Source organism: Canis lupus, chromosome 19 (genome assembly GCF_011100685.1).
Source record: "Canis lupus familiaris isolate Mischka breed German Shepherd chromosome 19, alternate assembly UU_Cfam_GSD_1.0, whole genome shotgun sequence".
NCBI classification, from domain to species: Eukaryota; Metazoa; Chordata; class Mammalia; order Carnivora; family Canidae; genus Canis; species Canis lupus.
In genome coordinates, this window is record NC_049240.1 from 30,937,159 (window position 1) to 30,955,218 (window position 18,060).

The 18,060-nt window shown below is 54.0% G+C and overlaps 2 long non-coding RNA genes across 4 annotated transcripts; one reads left to right on the plus strand and one right to left on the minus strand.

Moving 5' to 3' along the window:
- Positions 1–5,277: 5,277 nt before the first annotated feature.
- LOC111091146 lies at positions 5,278–11,118 on the minus strand. 2 transcript variants are annotated; one of them, XR_005373788.1, is made up of 3 exons: positions 10,757–11,118; positions 7,162–7,211; positions 5,278–5,433 (listed from the first exon to the last, which is right to left on the minus strand). It is a non-coding gene; the product is annotated as an uncharacterized LOC111091146 (long non-coding RNA). The 2 variants fall into 2 exon arrangements; XR_005373789.1 differs by lacking the exon at positions 5,278–5,433 and adding an exon at positions 5,940–6,687.
- A 123-nt stretch (positions 11,119–11,241) lies between these two features.
- LOC111091145 lies at positions 11,242–16,809 on the plus strand. 2 transcript variants are annotated; one of them, XR_005374076.1, is made up of 4 exons: positions 11,242–11,406; positions 12,593–12,686; positions 15,021–15,460; positions 16,617–16,809. It is a non-coding gene; the product is annotated as an uncharacterized LOC111091145 (long non-coding RNA). The 2 variants fall into 2 exon arrangements; XR_005374075.1 differs by lacking the exon at positions 15,021–15,460.
- Positions 16,810–18,060: the final 1,251 nt, after the last annotated feature.

Here is an 18,060-nt window from a genome sequence, read left to right on the forward strand (position 1 = left end):
TTGCTATAAAATGCAGGCTTGCTGTAAAGATGCCAAAGTAACAAGACCCAGGTCTATTGCTCCTTGAGTGATGGGCTGATTATGAGCATGAAGCATGGTTAGGGGAGTTCCATGGTGTCAGGGGACCCAGGCTCTGCTAATCCTAAGAAACAGCTTTCATCTTGAGGTCCAAGGTAGCTGCTCCAGCTCCTTCACATCCACATTTCTGCCGGCAGAAAGTAGGAAGGAGAAGTACAAGGAACTCCTTTTTCCTTTGAGGGAATGGCCCAGAAGTGGCTCCCATCACACCTGAGTGGCTAGAACTTAGTCCCAGGGCTACACCTTGCTTCAGGAGAAGCTGGGGACAGTGGTCTTTAGCTGGGAGGTCATTGCTAAGCTTGAACTTGGAGGGTCATTTACTAAAACAAGAAGGAGAGATGGACGCTGGAAGAATTTGTGTGCTTTGCCACACGTCACTTTGAAAAGACAGAATGGGAATGCCTGAGTGGCTAAGGGCATGATCCTTGGCTCCTGGGATCAAGTCCTGCATAGGGCTCCCAGCATGGAGCCTGCTTCTCCTTCTGTCTGTGTCTCTGCCTCTCTCTCTGTGTCCTCATGAATACATAAATAAAAAATCTTAAAAAAAAAAAAGATAGAATAGTCTGTTCATTGGTTATGTGAGGTAGGGCAGGGGTCAGAGTGTGAATCCGGATGAAGAAAATAGTGGGAGAGACGAGGAGGATGCGAGTGAGGGGTTCAGGGGTGTGTGGGGCCTCTTAGGGGTAGAGCGGTCAGCCCAAGGGCTCTGCGAGGCCCAGAGAGGTGGACAAAGAGGCAGCGACAGCTAGCCTGCAGTCTGCCCTGGGTGTCCGGATTCTAGTCCACACACACACACACACACACACACACACACAGAGGACATGGGGGGAGGGAGGCCCGGGCTTTCAGCAGATACGCCTCAGGTCAGTCGCACCACAGGAGCCGCATAGTGGTTGCTAGCAGGTCTGAGTAAGCTAGCAGGGTTTATAGAACGATGAGCTTTCCAGTTTCCCTTGAAGCATCAGAGGCTCTGGCGGGGTGGGCGAAGCTGGTCTGACTCTTTGAGGTAACACTGGGCAGGCCACGGCCCCGGCTGCAGGTCCTGGCCCACTAGCTCCCCACCGCTCCATACTAAGGCTCCTTCCCTCATTTTGTCTCCCTGTCTGTCAGTGTAGACACAGGAGTGTTTGGGCACATGGGTGGCTCAGGGATTGAGCATCTGCCTTTGGCTCAGGTTGTGATCCCAGGGTCCTGGGATTGAGTCCCACATCAGGCTCCCTGCATGGAGCCTGCTTCTCCCTCTGCCTGTGTCCCTGCCTCTCTCTCTGTCTCTCATGAATAAATAAACAAAATCTTAAAAAAAAAGAAAAGAAAAGAAACAGGAGTGGGTGACCTTCTCCGTACCACTAAAAAGTCCCACTGTGTCACCGCAGGCCTAGCAGGGCATATCCATACCTGGGGGAGAAACGCTCAGTTCAGAGCAGCTGTGGTTCATTCCCACATAGTCTGTGCCAGACCTTGGGCCCAGGATGAGGTTCAGCAGCTGGGGCAGAGAACCCTTCGACAGAGAGAAACACGCTTATCTTTCATGGGAAGAAGTCCAGGGGAGGCAGGTCATGACCGGCAAGGTGGCTCTACAAAGCCACAGAGGACCCGAGTTCCGCCAACCTCTGGATGTGCCCCAGTCTTTGTGGTTCAACATGGGTCCCGGGCCCCTGGAATGCTCTCCACATGCCAAGCAAGTGGCATGAAGACAAAGAAGCGGGCAAAGTCTCTTCACCCACTTTACCCAGAGAAGTGGGTAAGGTCTATTTATTTATTTATAGAGACACACAGACAGAGAGGCAGAGACACAGACGGAGGGAGAAGCAGGCTCCACGCAGGGAGCCCGATGCGGGACTTGATCCCAGGTCTCCAGGATCACACCCCAGGCTGCAGGCGGCGCTAAACCGCTACGCCACCGGGGCTGCCGGTAAGGTCCTTTTAAAGAAATTTCCAGAAACTCCACACAGCACTTATTCTGGTCGGCCCTGTGTCTGGCAAAATACCAGGCTCGTGTTATCAAGAACGTCAGGAGAGTGGGCATGCGGCGGGCGACACGAAGCCTCTGCCGTGGATGTCACATAATTAGCTCATCTCGACCTCATGTGGCGTGAATACTGGCTCCACTGCCCAGAGAGCCAAGTGCAGCCCACTGAGGTTCCACACACGTGTGACACTCAGCCTGTGAGTGCCAAGTGTCCATTTCACACTTGGAGCCCCATGGGACCCTGCTCTGTGCCTCTGTGCTTGGCTCTCTCCAGCCCTCTTACTATAGCACTGACCACAGAGGAGTCCAGACGCCCAGTTGTTGTCCACCTTTGAGTCTGTTGCCACTGGGTGGACCTGGCTTTTTTTTTTTTTTCTTATGCAGGGGTGAGTATAGGGGATGGTTTGGCCCACCTATGGTGGCAGAGTACATCTATGGGACGTTGAGGTCAACCGTGGAAGCTCAGGCCTGTGGGGACCATGGCTCTGGAGTGAAGGAGGAGAGGGGTAAGGAAGGGGTCGCCCCCAGGGGCGGAAGAGCTGCTCCCCAGGCAGAGGAACCCCCAGACAAAAACAGTGTGACCTCATCCAGCAACTGGTTACTTATTAGCTCCATTGTTTTCGACATCACCCTTGGCCAGAACTCAAAAGTAGCTTTATTTTGCAAGCTGCTTTGTGTGTGGAGACACATCCGGGCTTGATAATGCTGCAGACCAGGATATTTTGGTTCTTCCTTCTTTAAAGGGAAGATCTTCTGCCACCCAGCCCTGCCTCTCCCTCCAGATTGGAAACTATGTGACCGTCACGATGTGGTTTCAGTGGGACACCTCGGGCCAGATTTCTGAGCTGAAAGGAACACAGGGCTGCATGGGGGCCAAACAGACACTCTAGACAGCTGGGTATGATGTTTTGTCCTGTCCCTTAGAAAACAAAGCTTAAACTAAGCAAAGAATTGCTTTCAAATCAAATATTTGTTGGCACACAAGTGTGTCCTGTTGGTTAGAAAACATGTTTTTTTGTTTTAAAATTAGATTTCCCTGGAAAGAACAATGGCAAAAATCAAAGGGGACAAGTGTTTGGCGGGGCAGAACAGAACAAACGCCTTTGCCCCAAGACCCTTGAGATTTGGGGAGCGCCGAGCTGCTCCCAGTGCCTGGCTTCATGGTTTGAGGCAGAGGCCTGGGCTCACGCCTAGCGCAGGGCCCGGCACTTGCCACCTGGGGCCCGCCAAGGCCCTGGTGCAGGGCCTCCAGATAGACGTCTACAACCCGGGTCAGCCTTTGGTCCTGCTGGCTGCCTCACTGTGAGGGCGCCCCGAGGGCCCGACATCGCTGAGATGGCCCTGACTGCATGCGATGCGCCCCCAACATGAGCAGGACTCTGCTGCCCCGCTGCTGCCCCGCTGAGGGCCGGCACCTCCATGCAACTCCAGCTCTGGCCACAGCTGGGGACACCAGACTTGGAACCTTGACCCAGGGCAGCTGTCAGTAGCCTGGCTCGAGAGCGTGACCCGGAGCCCAGGGTCTGTCCCGCCAAACAGATGCTCTCACTTGGGGCTTTTGGATGAAAACACACACAGAGAAGGATCCAGAGAGCAGAGAGAGACACGTGGAGAGCAGACGGTGTGCAGAGGCCACCAGGCCGTGCGAACCACTGGCCGGGTAGCGTGCTCCTGAGGGCAGAGAGGGGAGGGTGCAGATGGGAGGTGGACAGGAAGAGCAAGACCTGAGACACAGCCACAGAGGCCGGGACCCCGGGGACATCCAGAACCATGGCCAGGCCTCCGAGGCTGAGCCCCGTGTGCCGAGACAACTGCTCAGGTACAGCATTCACGTGTGCTTCCGGGCACGTGTTCAGGAGTTGGGAGCAGCAGGTGTGTACTTAAAGAAGGATGTATTTTCCCCGGACTTGTAGTCCATTTCCCATCTCTTCCAGGAAGCCCCCCTGACTACCTCTCCACCCATAGACCTCAGTCCTCTCCCTCTTTGGGGTGTCCACAGAACTTGTCCTTGACGGTTCCTAGCCTCCTGTTAGAGCCTAGCTCTTCACCTCCGTGTTCCATCTCCCACCCTCACCACAAGCTCCCTGAAGGCAGGGACTATTCTGGGAGGCGCCTCCGCCAGTCCCTGCAGCATTGAGCCGGAGACCCAGAGTGTGGCAGAGGCTCAGTAGGTACTAGTAGGTGGCCTGGAGGCTTTGCCTGCATAGCCCACGATGGGGCCATATCTATAGAAAGCCCCACCTGTGCCCCCAAACAGGGAACACCAGCCCTGATGGCCTCGTACGACAGAGATGAGGGCTCTCTAGGCCTTTGCCCTTGGCCAAACCAGCAGAGTGGCATCAGCCCTGGCCTTAGGACAGGCGACAGGTAGCAGAGCCCAGTTGGTGAGTCCATTGGTATTGTGGAGAGAGCTAGATGCACAGGCCAGGGCTTGAGGCTGGACCAACTTGGAAAGGTAGAAACTTTTCTCACTTCTCAGAGCCCAGTTGGTACTGCCTGGCCCTTGGCCATTAGCTAGGACAGCCTGTAAAAGAAAGGGCTTTGGGGCTTGCTTTCCATGGGGAGGACAGGGTGGAGATGCTGAGCTCCCTGAGGTGAGCTGGGCCAAGTCCTGTATCTCCGTGTGCCCGGCAGGCAGCACCAGGCCCAGCGTGGAGGAGGTGAGGTTCACTGGGCAGAAGACAGAGATGGGACAGTCAGGGGAGTAGGCCGATCTTTGGGACCTGGAAGGGGTAGAATGGAGGGTGGGGGCTGGGCTGGGCTGGGCTGGAGAAGGGGCCCCGCGGACACTGGGAGGGTGGCTTGGTCAGCACCCCAGGCGGGGGGGCGACTCCAGGGCGGGCCTCGGTGGATGTACCTGTCCTAAAAGGCTGGCCTGCAAAAGAAAGAAGCCATCACTAAGCTACAGGTTAGGAGGGGAGGGGAGGGCTGGCCCCAGGCACCGCAAAGGAAGTTACTGGAACTAAGCAGCCAGTGAGAGGACAGATTGGAAAGGCAGGCTTTGCTTTTTTTTTTTTTTTTTTTTCCAAAAATGTGTTCATTTATTTGGGAGAGAGAGAGAGAGAGAAAGGAGGGAAGGGCAGAAGGAGAAGGAAGGAGAGAATCTTCAAGCAGACTCTGTGCCGAGTGGGGAGCCCGATGCAGGGCTCCATCCCTCTACCCTATGATCATGATCTTAGCCACAATCAAGAGTTGACACAGCCAACTGAGCCACCTGGGAGCCCCCAGGCTTTGCTATTTTTAATAGTCACACATATGGTCCATAGTAGATGTTCAAAAACTTGCAGGTCCTAATTCTCTCAGCAAGCCCATTTGGTGAGGATTCCTTTTCCCCCTTTACAGATAGGGAAACTGAGGCCCAGAGGAGGCATCCATCTTGCCAAAGCCTAGACATGGGTAGGTATGGAGGGAAAGGTTTGGATTGGAGTCTTGGGTTCCAAAGTGAAGGTTCTTTCCACCCAGCCCTCAGCCCTGTTGTGGAAATAGCCTCAGCTAGGCTGTAGAGGTGGGGCTGGTGAGCACCTGGGGCCAGCCACCCTCCTTACCTGGCTTAGGAGGAGCAACCAGGCCCACAGACTAATCTGCTCAAGCACCTGGCCAAAGGGACTTGCCAGCTTCCCCAGTACGTCCCCTCCAGTCAGGGCCCCAGGATGTAAAGTCAATGGCCTTTGAAATTTTTGTCTCCTTAATTTGGGGGAAAGGAATGAAAACTGAAAAAGAAAAATAACTGCAAAGCCCCAGTGGCAGGTGCAGGGGTGGCCTAGAAGCCCTCCAGCGACAAGGGGCTGGTGCTGGAGTCTCAAGTTGCTAGGCCAGTCTGCATCTGGCCTGACATAATCCCAGCTATCCAGGCCCATCACTGAGGATGTTGTAGAAGACCCTAGTGGCATGGGTGACTTTGAGAGATAAGGCTTTCTGAATTCTGGGACTCTGGCCATTTGAGGTCCGGGGACCCAGCGTCACTACCCACCATTAGCAGATCTGGGCAGTACCAGAGTGAGTGAGTGTCCACGCTAGAGGGCAGGTAAGGGGCAGTCAGGTTCTGTGTGTGAGAGAGAGATAGGGAGAGAGAGCAGGAGGCTCGGGTAGGGTCCTACGCTGCAGCAGGCCACAGGCCAACACCCGGGACATCCACGAGGTGGGAGGCGGTGGCTGTACCAGAGCCAGGGAGTGATGGGGTTGGAGAGTGGGACCCTGCCATGGGGCTGGGCCTGGCCAACTTCAGCTGAGGAGCCCTCACACTAGCCTCCCACTGCCTGGTGAGGATCTTTTGTCAGCAGCAGCATGGGGACTGGCCAGCGGGCCTGCCACCTGTGTGTGCCCAAGACTTTGCCCCACCCTACATGCCCTGCCCACACACGCATCCAAATTCTTGACTGCCCTGGGCAGCCGTACCTCCCAAGATGAAGTCTACCCTTGAAGATGGTGTGAGTTAGGGTAGGCTGAACAGCTGTCATGCACAGACCCCCAAAAGTCACAGCTTAAACCCTAGAGAAATGTTTTGTTCTCCCATCAAACAGTCAAGGATGGAGGTCCTAGGTGGGCAGGGGCTTGGCTCTCCATGGTCCCTTGGGGATCTCGGTGACCGCAGCTCTGTGACCTTCAGCTGGGTGCCTCAAAGGCTTCCCTGGCCATCCACCCTGGCCAGTGGGAAAAAGGAAAAGTATGGAGGGGGTGCATGGGGAATGTTCAGGGGCGAGAACTGGAACTGGCACAGCTCACTTCTGTTTGCATTCTTTTGCCTAAAAGAGTTGGCCATATCCGACTGCAAGGGGACTGGAAAATGGGGCCTGGCAGGCAGCCCTAGTGCTATGGGGGTGGGAAGGGAGGGCAGGTGCATGCCGGGGAGGGGGAAGGCCTACCCCTGTGTCCCTGCAGTGGGTGGAGTGAAGGTGGGGAAGCCCCAGGCACTGGCATGTGGAGAACAGGCAGGGCTCCAGCCTCCCTGCCCGAGGCTGTGCCATCCTGGGCCAGCCCCCTGCCCCTCCCCTGCCAGGTCAGCTTCCATTTGCTGCCCCACACCCTCTGGGAGCACAGAAGTTTAGTTCTGATCTTCCTTAAATGGGCATGGGTCCATTTTCATTCCGCTCAGAGATTCAGTCCAAAATGAGCACCTGCTTTGTCCTGAAGCCCGTGCCAGTCCCGCAGGTGGTCACAGGGGGCGCTGTGGGGAAAGCGCAAAGAATCAAAGTGAATAAGGGAGGCTGATGCTGAGAGAAGATGCCAGAAAGATGAGCCTAAAAAACACAGAGCAGCAAGGAGGACGCTGTGATTGCAGAGGTCCGGGGGGGCAGGTGAGACGTCACCTGAGGGCTTGGGAGTGTGGGGGTGCCATGGAAAGACGGAGAGCCCATGCTCCTGTCTAAGGGGAGCAGCAGCTACTTAGCAACAGCTGCTTGGCGCCGGGCAGGAATTGGCACCCGCGTGGTCCAGTCTTCTGATTTGTCTAGGGAAGCCAGAAATGCAGGGTGTGTGTCTGTGTCTTGTGTGTGCACGGGTGTGAGGGAATGTGTGTGTGAGAGAAACCGAGAGGGGGGGAGGGAGGGGTTGAGCTTTCAGACATGGCCTGGAGGCTGAGGAGGCTTTGCGGCAGGCAGGATCGAGGCCTGGGCCACCCTGGCACCCTCCGCAAAGAGACGCACCCGGGGACGAGCGGGTATGATTCAGAAGGCTGAGACCCCAGGGACTGGAAGAGTCAAGAGCCCGACGTGTGGCTGAGGGGCCTGGTCACTATACTGAACGGGCCGGCTTCTCTGTCCCAGGTGCCTGTCACGGTTCCTCACTAATTTTCGCAGGAGGCCTCGGAGGCAGCTCTGGTACCTCCCTTTTCACAGCTGCAGAGGCTGCGCGCAGAGAGATGCAGTCGCCGTGCAAGGTCACATAGCTCACGAGCAGCCCGAGGCTGTGCTGAGCCTTTGGGGGTGACGGGGATGGGGACCAGACCCTCTTCAGGGAGGGAAGTAGAACTCAGAGCACTGATTTGCCTCAAGCTACCTAAGGGCGAGGCAGCAGTGGGGCCCAGGCTCTCGGCTGTGGATGCTCGTTTCCTTTCCCTGGTCGCTCGGGCCCCGCTCAGCCTCCAGGGCTCCCTATACAACAGGGCTCATCCCCCCACCTCCCCTGGCTGGGCCTTGTCCCCCCGGTACAGAGAGACTTTCACGAAGCACATAATCATCTGCTAATTTATCTTCTTGCTAAGCCTGAACTTTGGTCCACCCAGTCTCTGCAGCCGGGCCCACCTGCACCCCGTTTCTGGCAGGATGTGAAGGACCCTATGCCCCGGGAATCGCCCTGAGCTCGGGGCTTCTGTGGATAATTAATGACACGTGCAGCCTAAATTTAGGCAGGTGCGAATCTGCCCAGCGAGGCCTGGGGAAGAGCTTTGTCTGGAGGCAGGGAGCTAGCCTCGGTGGCCTCAGGTAACCCTTCCTAATAGAGACCAGGAGGCCCCGGGTGGCCTTGTAGTCACCACCCTGCACCCCTCAAAAGGGATAGACCTTGAAGTCCCTGCTGGGGTGGAAGGATGCCATGTGCCTTTTCTTTCTTGTGAAGTCAGCATCAGGGCCTCGACTTGTGAAAAAGATTCCTGTTTAGGCTTCCCTAATTTCTTCCTCTAGCCTCCTTCCCTTTCCCCCCCTCTACTCAAACCCACTCTGGATCAGCTGCAGGCAGCCCCTAAACTCACACCCACTGAGGTACAAATGGTTGACAGTGGCTCACAGGCTGCCCTTCCCAGACTCATTTGCATTATGAGAAATGCTATGGTCACTTTACCCAAAAGGATGATGTCTCTGGAATCAGCAACTTGGAATTCTGGAGATCCCCTGAGACATGTTCAAGTCCTACCCTAGTTTTTTGTAATGTCTGTCCTGACAGGCCCCCCTTGGCAGGTTATCATTCATCCTTCTTCATAGATCACCAGTTTTCAAAGACTTTGAATTCACTTAAAAAGCAACCTGCCCTAAAAACAACTTTGGATAAAGTTTAACTGTCTTGCTTTCATTATTTAGGGGGGTTGGCATGTCCTAGACATCATTCACAGGGTTTCTGATTGGCAGAACTCTGGGTGAAAGGGACACTCCATACTTGGTGAGGTGTAGTTAGCTATGGGAGGAGCCTCCTTGAGTCTGATGTCTGTGTCGGGAGCAGGGGGATCAAGCAGCTGTGCTTCTGAGCCACCATCCATGGATACACAAGCCCACTTTCCGGGAACCTGGACCATGTTGTTTCAAGAGAACAATGTTGATTAGGTCCCAGGTCAGACCATAAACATTCTCTGAGTCTCAAAGCATTGGTTCTATAGTACTTTGCTCATTCATTCACTCACTCATTCCCAAATACTCAGCTAAGCACCTACCATATATAGTGGTGTACTAATTAGGTTTGGGGTATATTGGTGGCTCAAACAAGACAGAGGATTAGCTCTCTGTTAATTTTATGTGCCAACTTTTCAGACTTATTTTTCCCTCCTTTCCCTTATAATCCCTTTCACTCTTTCTTATATTCCCCGTATGAGGGAAACCATTTGATGACATGACTGCCTTTCTTTTTTTTTTTTTTTAAAGATTTATTTATTTATTCAGAGAGAGAGAGACAGAGAGAGAGAGAGAGAGAGAGAGGCAAAAACACAGGCAGAGGGAGAAGCAGGCTCCATGCAAGGTGCCCAACATGGGACTCGATCCTGGGTCTCTAGGATCACACCCCAGGCTGCAGGCGGCGCTAAACCGCTGTGCCACGGGGGCTGCCCATGACTGTCTTTCTCCGACTGACTTATTTTACTCAGCATAATTAGAGAGGGAGAAAAACCATGAGGGACTCCTAACTCTGGGAAATGAACAAAGGGTTATGGAAGGGGAGGCAGGCAGGGGGATGGAGTGACTGGGTCACGGGCACTGAGGAGGGCAAGGGTACTTGATGGAATGAGCACTGACTGGGTGTTATACTAGATGTTGGCAAATCGAATTTCAATTAAAAAAATTTATGTGTTGGGATCCCTGGGTGGCGCAGCGGTTTGGCGCCTGCCTTTGGCCCAGGGCGCAATCCTGGTAGACCCGGGATCGAATCCCACATCGGGCTCCCGGTGCATGGAGCCTGCTTCTCCCTCTGCCTGTGTCTCTGCGCCTCTCTCTCTCTCTGTGACTATCATAAATAAATAAAAATTAAAAAAAAAGTTGTGTCAACTTGATTGAGCTAAAGGATGCTCAGAGAGCTGGCAAAACATGAGTTCTGGGTGTGTCTGTGAGGGTGATTCCAGTAGAGATTAGTATTTGATTCAGTAAGACTGTGTGAAGAAGATTGTCCTCACCAATGGAAGCCTATCCACTGAGGCCCCGGATAGAACAAAAAGGTGGACGAAGGGCCCATTTGCTCCCTGTGCAAACTGGGACACCCATTTTCTCCTGCCCTCGGACATGAGCAGTCCTGGTTCTCAGGACTTCAGTCTTGGATTGGGACTTACACCATTGGCTCCCCTGGTTCTCCCACCTTTGGGCTTGGACTGTTACTACATCACCAGCTACCTTGGATGTCCAGCTTGTGGGCAGCAGATTGTGGTACTTCTTGACCTCTATAATCATGTGAGCCACTTCCTTTAATCGATTTCCATGTATATGTGATATATATATCCTATTGGTTCTGTTTCCCTGGAGGATCCTGACAAGTACACTCTGCCTTGCCAAAGCCCCCCTGGTATGTTGCTCAACCCCTCACCCTTGATGCTGGGCATTTCTGGAGTGAAGCCTCTGTTTGCCTGGTTCAAAGGGCAGCCCAACTCACACCTGTATTCCACAGCAGGAGGAGGTGAAGGAGGAAGGGCACAGCCAGCAGTCATGCACATTGTGACCACTCACAATACCCCATTGGCCAGAAATTGGGCTCAGGGCCACACCTAGCTGCAAGGGAGGCTGGGAAGTGTGGTGTTTCTTTTGGGTGAACACAGGCCAACCAAACATCGGAGATCTGTCACTTTCAGAGAGAAGGAGAGAACAGATCTCAGGTGACAACTAGTAGGCTTGGACCAAGCTGGTGGATAAAACAGACACGTTCTGGCTCCAAGGGAACGCATAACTGGAGTTGAGATGGATATTACATGACAAACAACCCCAAGAGTTAATGGAGTCCACTATGATGAGGAGTATTCTGGAATGTAGAGGGAGCTCCAATAGGGGATCAGAGCAGGCTTTTCTGAGGGACAGCAGAGCACAGACTGGAAATATGACTGGCTAGGGAAAAGGGGGAGAGGCTGGGGAGCAGTAAGAAAGGTCCACCAGGGAGAGGGAACGGCCAAAGCTAACAACCTGTGGCAGGCAGGAAGGTGGCACTTTGGAGCACTAGCAAGAAAGTGGCTGTGATTGGAGCCCGTGAGTGATGGGAATGGGATAGGGGGTCAGAGGAGTAATGCATATAGGCAGGGCCTTGTAACCCAGGTGGGGTGTTTAGTGACTCTCTTCCCAGGGCAGTGGAAAGCTTCTGGAAGATTTGGTGAAGGGGATGACACAGTTGCACTGCAGTTTCTGGTCATTCCACTGGATTGCCTACTGTGTCCGGAAGTGAGGGTCCTGGATCTCAGCAGAGGTTACAGGGGTGCAGAGGGGAAAGCAGTCCCACTGGCAGTGGAGACAGGGAGTGGATGGAGAGGCTTGCTGGGCTCTCCTATGCACTAGGCATCTTGTGCGAAACCAGAATCACAGATTTTGGATTGGAGAAAATTGAGACAGCATTAGCCCAACTTTTCTGTGGTCCAGGCAAGGAGGCTGAGCACAGAGAGGGAAAGTGGCTCCTCCAGGTCACCCAGTAGGGTGGTGGCAAAGCTGGAGCCAGAGCTGGGTGGTGGCAGGACAAAGGGAGGCCGGTTGGGCTGGGTGGGTTCCCTGGGGACTACCTGACTGAAGCAGCACCAGAAATTTAAATCTGCTAATTAATTTCTAATTCTAGCCCTAAGCCATAAAATCAAACCACACACTGAGCTGCCCACAGTTGCCTGACAGCTGGCCTGTCTGATCCTGGCTGTCTGCTCACAATTGGTATTAGTGGCACCACCAGCAGATTAACATGGTGACTGGGCACCCAACAACTTGATGCCACCAGCTGGGCTCACTAAAGCTGGCAGTCTCCCCCAGCTGCTAAACTGCCCAGACACATTTCCCCAAACTTGGGGTAGAGAACACTCCTGGGTCCAGCACAGAGTAGGTCTTCATTCAGCCACCAAGTGATGCCACTGGTCCAACATGAAATACAGGAAAGGAAGCAGAGAAGCATGGCCAAGAAAGCAGTGCTCAAGATTTCAGGTTAGCACAGGGCTTAAGAATCAGTAAGGCTCGTGGGCAATCATCACCTGAGCCAAAGCCCACACTGTACAGAGGACTGAGTTCAGAGAGGTAGGAACTATACCCAAGGTCACACAGCACGGGGCTAGAGCTCTGACTCCTTCCCTATCTAATGTTTTTCCTGTCATATCACATTAAGGATGTTCCTTTTCTATCATCATTACTAATCTGAGTCTTTCTTTCATGGATTTGTTTGCCTTGTCAACTATCATCTCCTAAGCACCTGCTGAGTGCCAGACACTGTGCTAGGTACTGGGAGGCAGGAAGCAATCACGTGGAAAGGACTAGAAGCATGAACAGAACCATTCACTGAGGTTAGTACAATAGACATCAGTGAATAGGGAGAGGGGAGGAGTGCTGGCAGGGAAGAGAATTCAGAAGGGATGAGCCATCATGTGAGCTGCATTAGATAGGGTTGGAAAACACCACAGTAACAATAATGTAAGCAAGGCCTTCTCTCCCTTGTAAAATTTCATGGCTACTGTGGTGATTTTGATCTGTAAAGATCTCAGGGACCCAGGCTCCTTGCACCCCTGCATCACTATCCCTAGAGAAAAGCCCTGGTCCTCATGGGCCAGGATGGCAACTAGAGCTCCAGCCACCACATCTGCACTCCAGGCAACACTCAAGGACAAAGAGGAAGAAGGCAAACATATGTTCACAAGAACACTTGTTACAAGAATGTTCAGCGTCAAGAACAAGGGCTGAGATTTTACCCAAGAAAGCTAACAAGTAACAGAAGATGCTAGAACCATGGGTCAGAGACAAAGGACTTTATTATTCACAGCACAACAAGCAGCATGAGCATTGGCATATTTGCATCAGGTCCTCTTGTCCCCAAGTCCCAGGGGGGCAATGTGGATGGGCCTGGATAGATGTTGCACATGCAGTGAGATGTATTACAGGAAGGGAACCCCAGGCTTAGGGAACCCAGATCTTTTATAATGGGTAGTAAGCTCATACCTGCCATTTGCTCCCCTGGAGATACTTCATCCTCCAAGACAATTCTCAATAAGTATCCTGGGAAAAATAGTCCCAAACAAAAAACAGCCTGTGCCTCACACACAAGAGGTGGGGAAATTGTTTCCCACTACGTGGCAGCTTTAATTATGATAGCCCCAAAGTAGAGAGAGCCTGGGGTCAATTAACAGGGAAATGGATATCTTCACGTAGTGGACTATTGCTCACCAATAAAAAGAAACTACTGGTAACTGCAATAATTTTGATGATCCTCAAAAACTTTATGCTGACCCAAACACAGCAGATACAAAGGAGTACATACCGTATGAGCCATTTAAACAAAATTACAGAATAGGAAAATCTCAGAGTTGGGAAAAAAATCAGAATAGTGGATGTTAGCAATGGGGAGAAGGTCAAGGATTGCCTGGGATGGAGTGTGTGGAAACTTTTCTGGAGTGGTGATTCTTATCTTGATGCATTTGTCAAGACTCACTAAAGGTGCACTTAAAGTTTGTTCATTTCGTGTGGGTGAATATCACATCAGAGTATCATAAACAAATATATACTGATGTATCTAGAGGGAAGTATACTAGTGTCTGCAGTTTACTCTCAAATGAATAAAAAATAGTATTGTTGGGGTGCCTGTGTGGCTCAGTCTGTTAAGCATTTACCTTCAGCTCAGGTCCTAATCCCAGGGTCCTGGGATCAAGCCCTGCATCGAGCTCCCTGATCTGCAGGGAGTCTGTTTCTCCCTTTCCCTCTGCCCTTGTACTCTTTCTCTGTCAAATAAAATCTTAAAAAAAAATTGGGTTGTTAATGGTGAGATAGAAGGATGGATGGATAGATAACATATCAAACATCGCATAGGATGTAAGAGTTGGGTATGTAGGTGTTCACTGAATAATTGTATCAATTTTTCTGTATATTTGAAAAATTTTATGATAAAACGTTGGGTAGAAAAATAAGTGGCAGAGGTCATATGCCAGCTGTCCTTTAGGAAGCTTCCCAGAAGCTACCACATGACATGTCTGCTTTAATCCTATTGGCCTGAATTTAGTCACACGGTCATATCCTGTTGCAAGTTAGGCTGGGAAATGTAGTCTTTGTTCCAAGTAAACTTGGATCTGGGTAATACTTATAATAGAAAGAAGAGAATAGATGCTGGAGATCAATCAGCAGCCCATACAGTGCCTTCGTGTGAATGAGGAAAAGGCACCCCTTCCTCTAGGCACCTGGGCCCCGGGCCCATGCAGCTTGGCCAGCAGCGCCTGGGCTGGCCTCACCCTCCCCTGCCCCCAGGTCACATGTCCCTGAGCAGGCAGGAGCCACACAGCACACACTTCAAGCATGCACCATAAAGTCTGGCAACTTTATTTAAAAAAAAAAAAAAAAAAAAAAAAAGCTGGCTACTTAATTACATGGGTTTCCATTTATCCCAGTAATCCTAGAGAACAAAAATGGATCTGTATCTGTGTTGGTTTGACTTCCAGTAAGAAAGCCACCTTTGAATATCAAGAGACGGTTTGCTGGTTTGCATAGTTTGTGCCTTTGCCTCTGGACCCCTATACATGTGACAAGAGCCCACAGACATTTGGAAAAATGATTTCTTCTTAGAAAAGTAGCCATTTTGTCCTCCTGAGGGCTCGGACTTTGTCTCATGGCGAGCTGCTTGTTTTGTGATGAAACAGTTTCTAGGTGGGTGCTGCTGCCATGGAATAAAGAGCTCACCTGAAAGTCTCTCAAAGAGCAAGCAGATCCTCAGACGTGGAGATGTCACCCCACTAGGGAATGTCCCTTGACAGAGTCACGTGTGCTTCTGCTAGTTCATCAGAGTGGCAAATCCCAGGTCAGACCTCTGCGGGGCCAACAATGTTTAGCATTGTGGGAAATCCATCCTGGTAGAAGAGGCTGCAAGAACTAAGCTGTTTATTTTTTGATGTTTCTGGAACACGCTTGGAGGCAAAAAATGAGATTTTTGAAAATGGACACATTTGATGAGCATTACATAATCCAGGGCAGTCCCTAAGCGGTATTGTCGTCAAACGGCTCCCCTTATCATGCATGTATGATTCATGTCTGGGCTACACATGGAATCGAAGCTGCCTGGAATTTCTGTGGAAGGCCTCAGGTAACCTTATGCTTGACTTGCTTGAGGTCAGAGAGACCAGGTTACTCTGCCCCTTGCTAAGAAGCAGAGCAGGAAGCCCTGAAACATGGAGTGTGTGTATGGGGGGTGGTGGAGCCCAGCAGCCTGTGTAGCCTGAGAACCCCCCTTCCTTCCCCTTTGAGACCTGCTGCCCTAGAAGGAGGGATGGGCCCTCAGAGCTCTTGGAGAGTTCCCCTTCTCGGCCAACCCTTCTGCCATTCACCAAACTGCCTGGGGTGGAAACAAGTGTCATCCTTCACTCGTCTTTCTGGATCAGTCCAGAAACCGACACTTCGACTGTGGCATCAGATAGATAGATCAGACCCATCTAGTGCCAGGTGATTGACATGGCCCCTACCTGGTCTCACAAGTTCTACCTTTGTCTGTCTACAACCTGGTCTCCACACACAATCAGAGTAATTGTTAAGAAAGCCCTACATGAGGTGTCACTCATCTGTTCAGAACGCTCTGCAGGCTTAATAACTCAGCAGAGCCAAGTTGAAACTTTGAACCATGGTCTGTGAGTCCCTTCTCAATCCTGGCTGCCGTTAGAATCACCTGGAACCTCTACAACTCCCAATACCCAGGCTGTCCCCCAGACTCAGTGACTCCCGGGTGCAGCCAGGGCCGAAGCCAGAGCCCACCCCAGCTACTCTGCCTCTGTTCTTCACTCTCCCTTTGCTCCCACACACCAGCCTCACCCACCTTCTCATGCTCTGCCCCAAAGCCACTGCCTCTGCCAGGATGGCCCCCTCACTTCCTTCAGATGTCGGCTCAAACGTCACCTCCTCAGATGGGCCAACCCATCACTTTTTCATCCTGATCCTTTTCCTAAAAGGTGCTCTCAAAAACAGGAGAGCTGGGCATCTCCTATTTTGTCCTGGGGCCTGGAGTCTAGAAGGGTGCAGGCACATAGTAGACACTCAGTTCTAAGTTTCTTGACTGCAGGAAAAATGAGTAAGGATTCTAAGTGTATCTTAGACTAACAGAACTTTGCCATAGAGGCAATTTTCCCCAGTAGAAGGGAGCTGTCTAAATAGCAGGGGGCTAGGACCTACACCACAGTGGTTAGGGCTGGGTCAGGGCCACATCTGACTACCCTGCGAAAGTCTTCATCTCTCTGCCTCTGTTTTTTCAGCTATACAATGGGAATAACTGGATCTGCTGCTTAGTGTGATCTTGAAGATTAAATGCAGTAATAGAAGTGAGGCTTTTGGCTCCTTTCAAGGCTCCGCAGCGGAATTATCGGTCAGGGGCTTGTCAACTCCAATCCTAAACTCTTAAGAGAGGAGTCAGCTGCTCCGAGAACCTGGCGTTTGTAAAGGCGAGCTCTTCACTGTTCAACCAGGGAAGGCGGCCCGACGGCGACGGGGGTGCGCGGCCCGAAGGTGCACAGGCAGGGCTCCAGGGCCACAGCCCACCGGCCCCCCGCGCGGGTCCGCCTCGCCCGCGCCCCAGGTCAGAGCAGCGGGGCGGGCGCCGCGACCCCGCCCGAGGGCGGCCGAGGGCAAGACCCGGCCCGCGGGGCGGCTTTGTGCGCCGCCTGATTTCCATTTCCCCAGATAAACACGCGGCGGGGGCCGCGACCTCGCTGCATAGCAAATGCCTCGGCTCCCCGCCCCGCGTGGGGCCCGCGAATGAGCTGATTTACTCCTATTTTGCATATTAATTGATCTAAACGCCACCCGTTCTGGGAACAATTAAGAGGCTCTCTGGCGCCCGGGCCGGCGGCGGCCAAGTGGCGGGCGCCCCCTCCGGGCCGCGGGGGGCGCGGGGGCTGCGGGGGCTGCGGGGGGCGTGGGGGCTGCGGGGGCCGCGGGGGCCGCGGGAGCTGCGGGGGACGCGGGGGCCGCGGGAGCTGCGGGGGCGCGGGGGGCGCGGGGGCTGCGGGGGCTGCGGGGGGCGCGGGGGACGCGGGGGCCTCGGGAGCTGCGGGGCCGCGGGGGGCGGGGGGGGCCGAGGGAGCTGCGGGGGCGCGGGGGGGGGCCGCGGGGGGCGCGGGGGCTGCGGGGGCGGGGGGGCGAGGGCTGCAGGGGGAGGGGGGGGCGGGGGCATGGCGGGGAGGGGGGGGAGGGGGCTGCGGGGGGGGGGGCAGGGGGATGCGGGGGGCGAGGGGGATGGGAGGGCGGGGCGGGGGAGCGGGGGCGCGGGGGGGGAGATGCGGGGGCGGGGCGGGAGCGGGGCTGGGGGGGGAATGGGGGGAGGGGATGAGGGGGAGGCGGGCGGGGGGGGAGGGGAGGCGGGGGGGATGGGGGGGCGGGGGATTGATGGGTGGAGCGGGGGCTGGAGGGGATGACGGGGCTTGGGGGCGCGAGGGTGGGGCGGGCGCGGTGGCGGCGGGGGGAGCGGGGGCCGGGCAGACGCGGGGACCTCGGGGCGCGGGGGTTGGGGGCGCGGGCCGGGCAGGGGGAAGGGGGGGCAGAGGGGGTGGTGGTGGCGCCGGGGCCTCCAGGCTCACCCACGCTGCCCGCGGGCACACGGCGGCCGTTGCGAGGTCGCCGGGCGGTTCCACGCAGAGCCCGCGTGCGCGCCCCCGTCACCCTCCACAGAGACGCCCCGAAGCTGCCCAGGGCAAGAGGGAG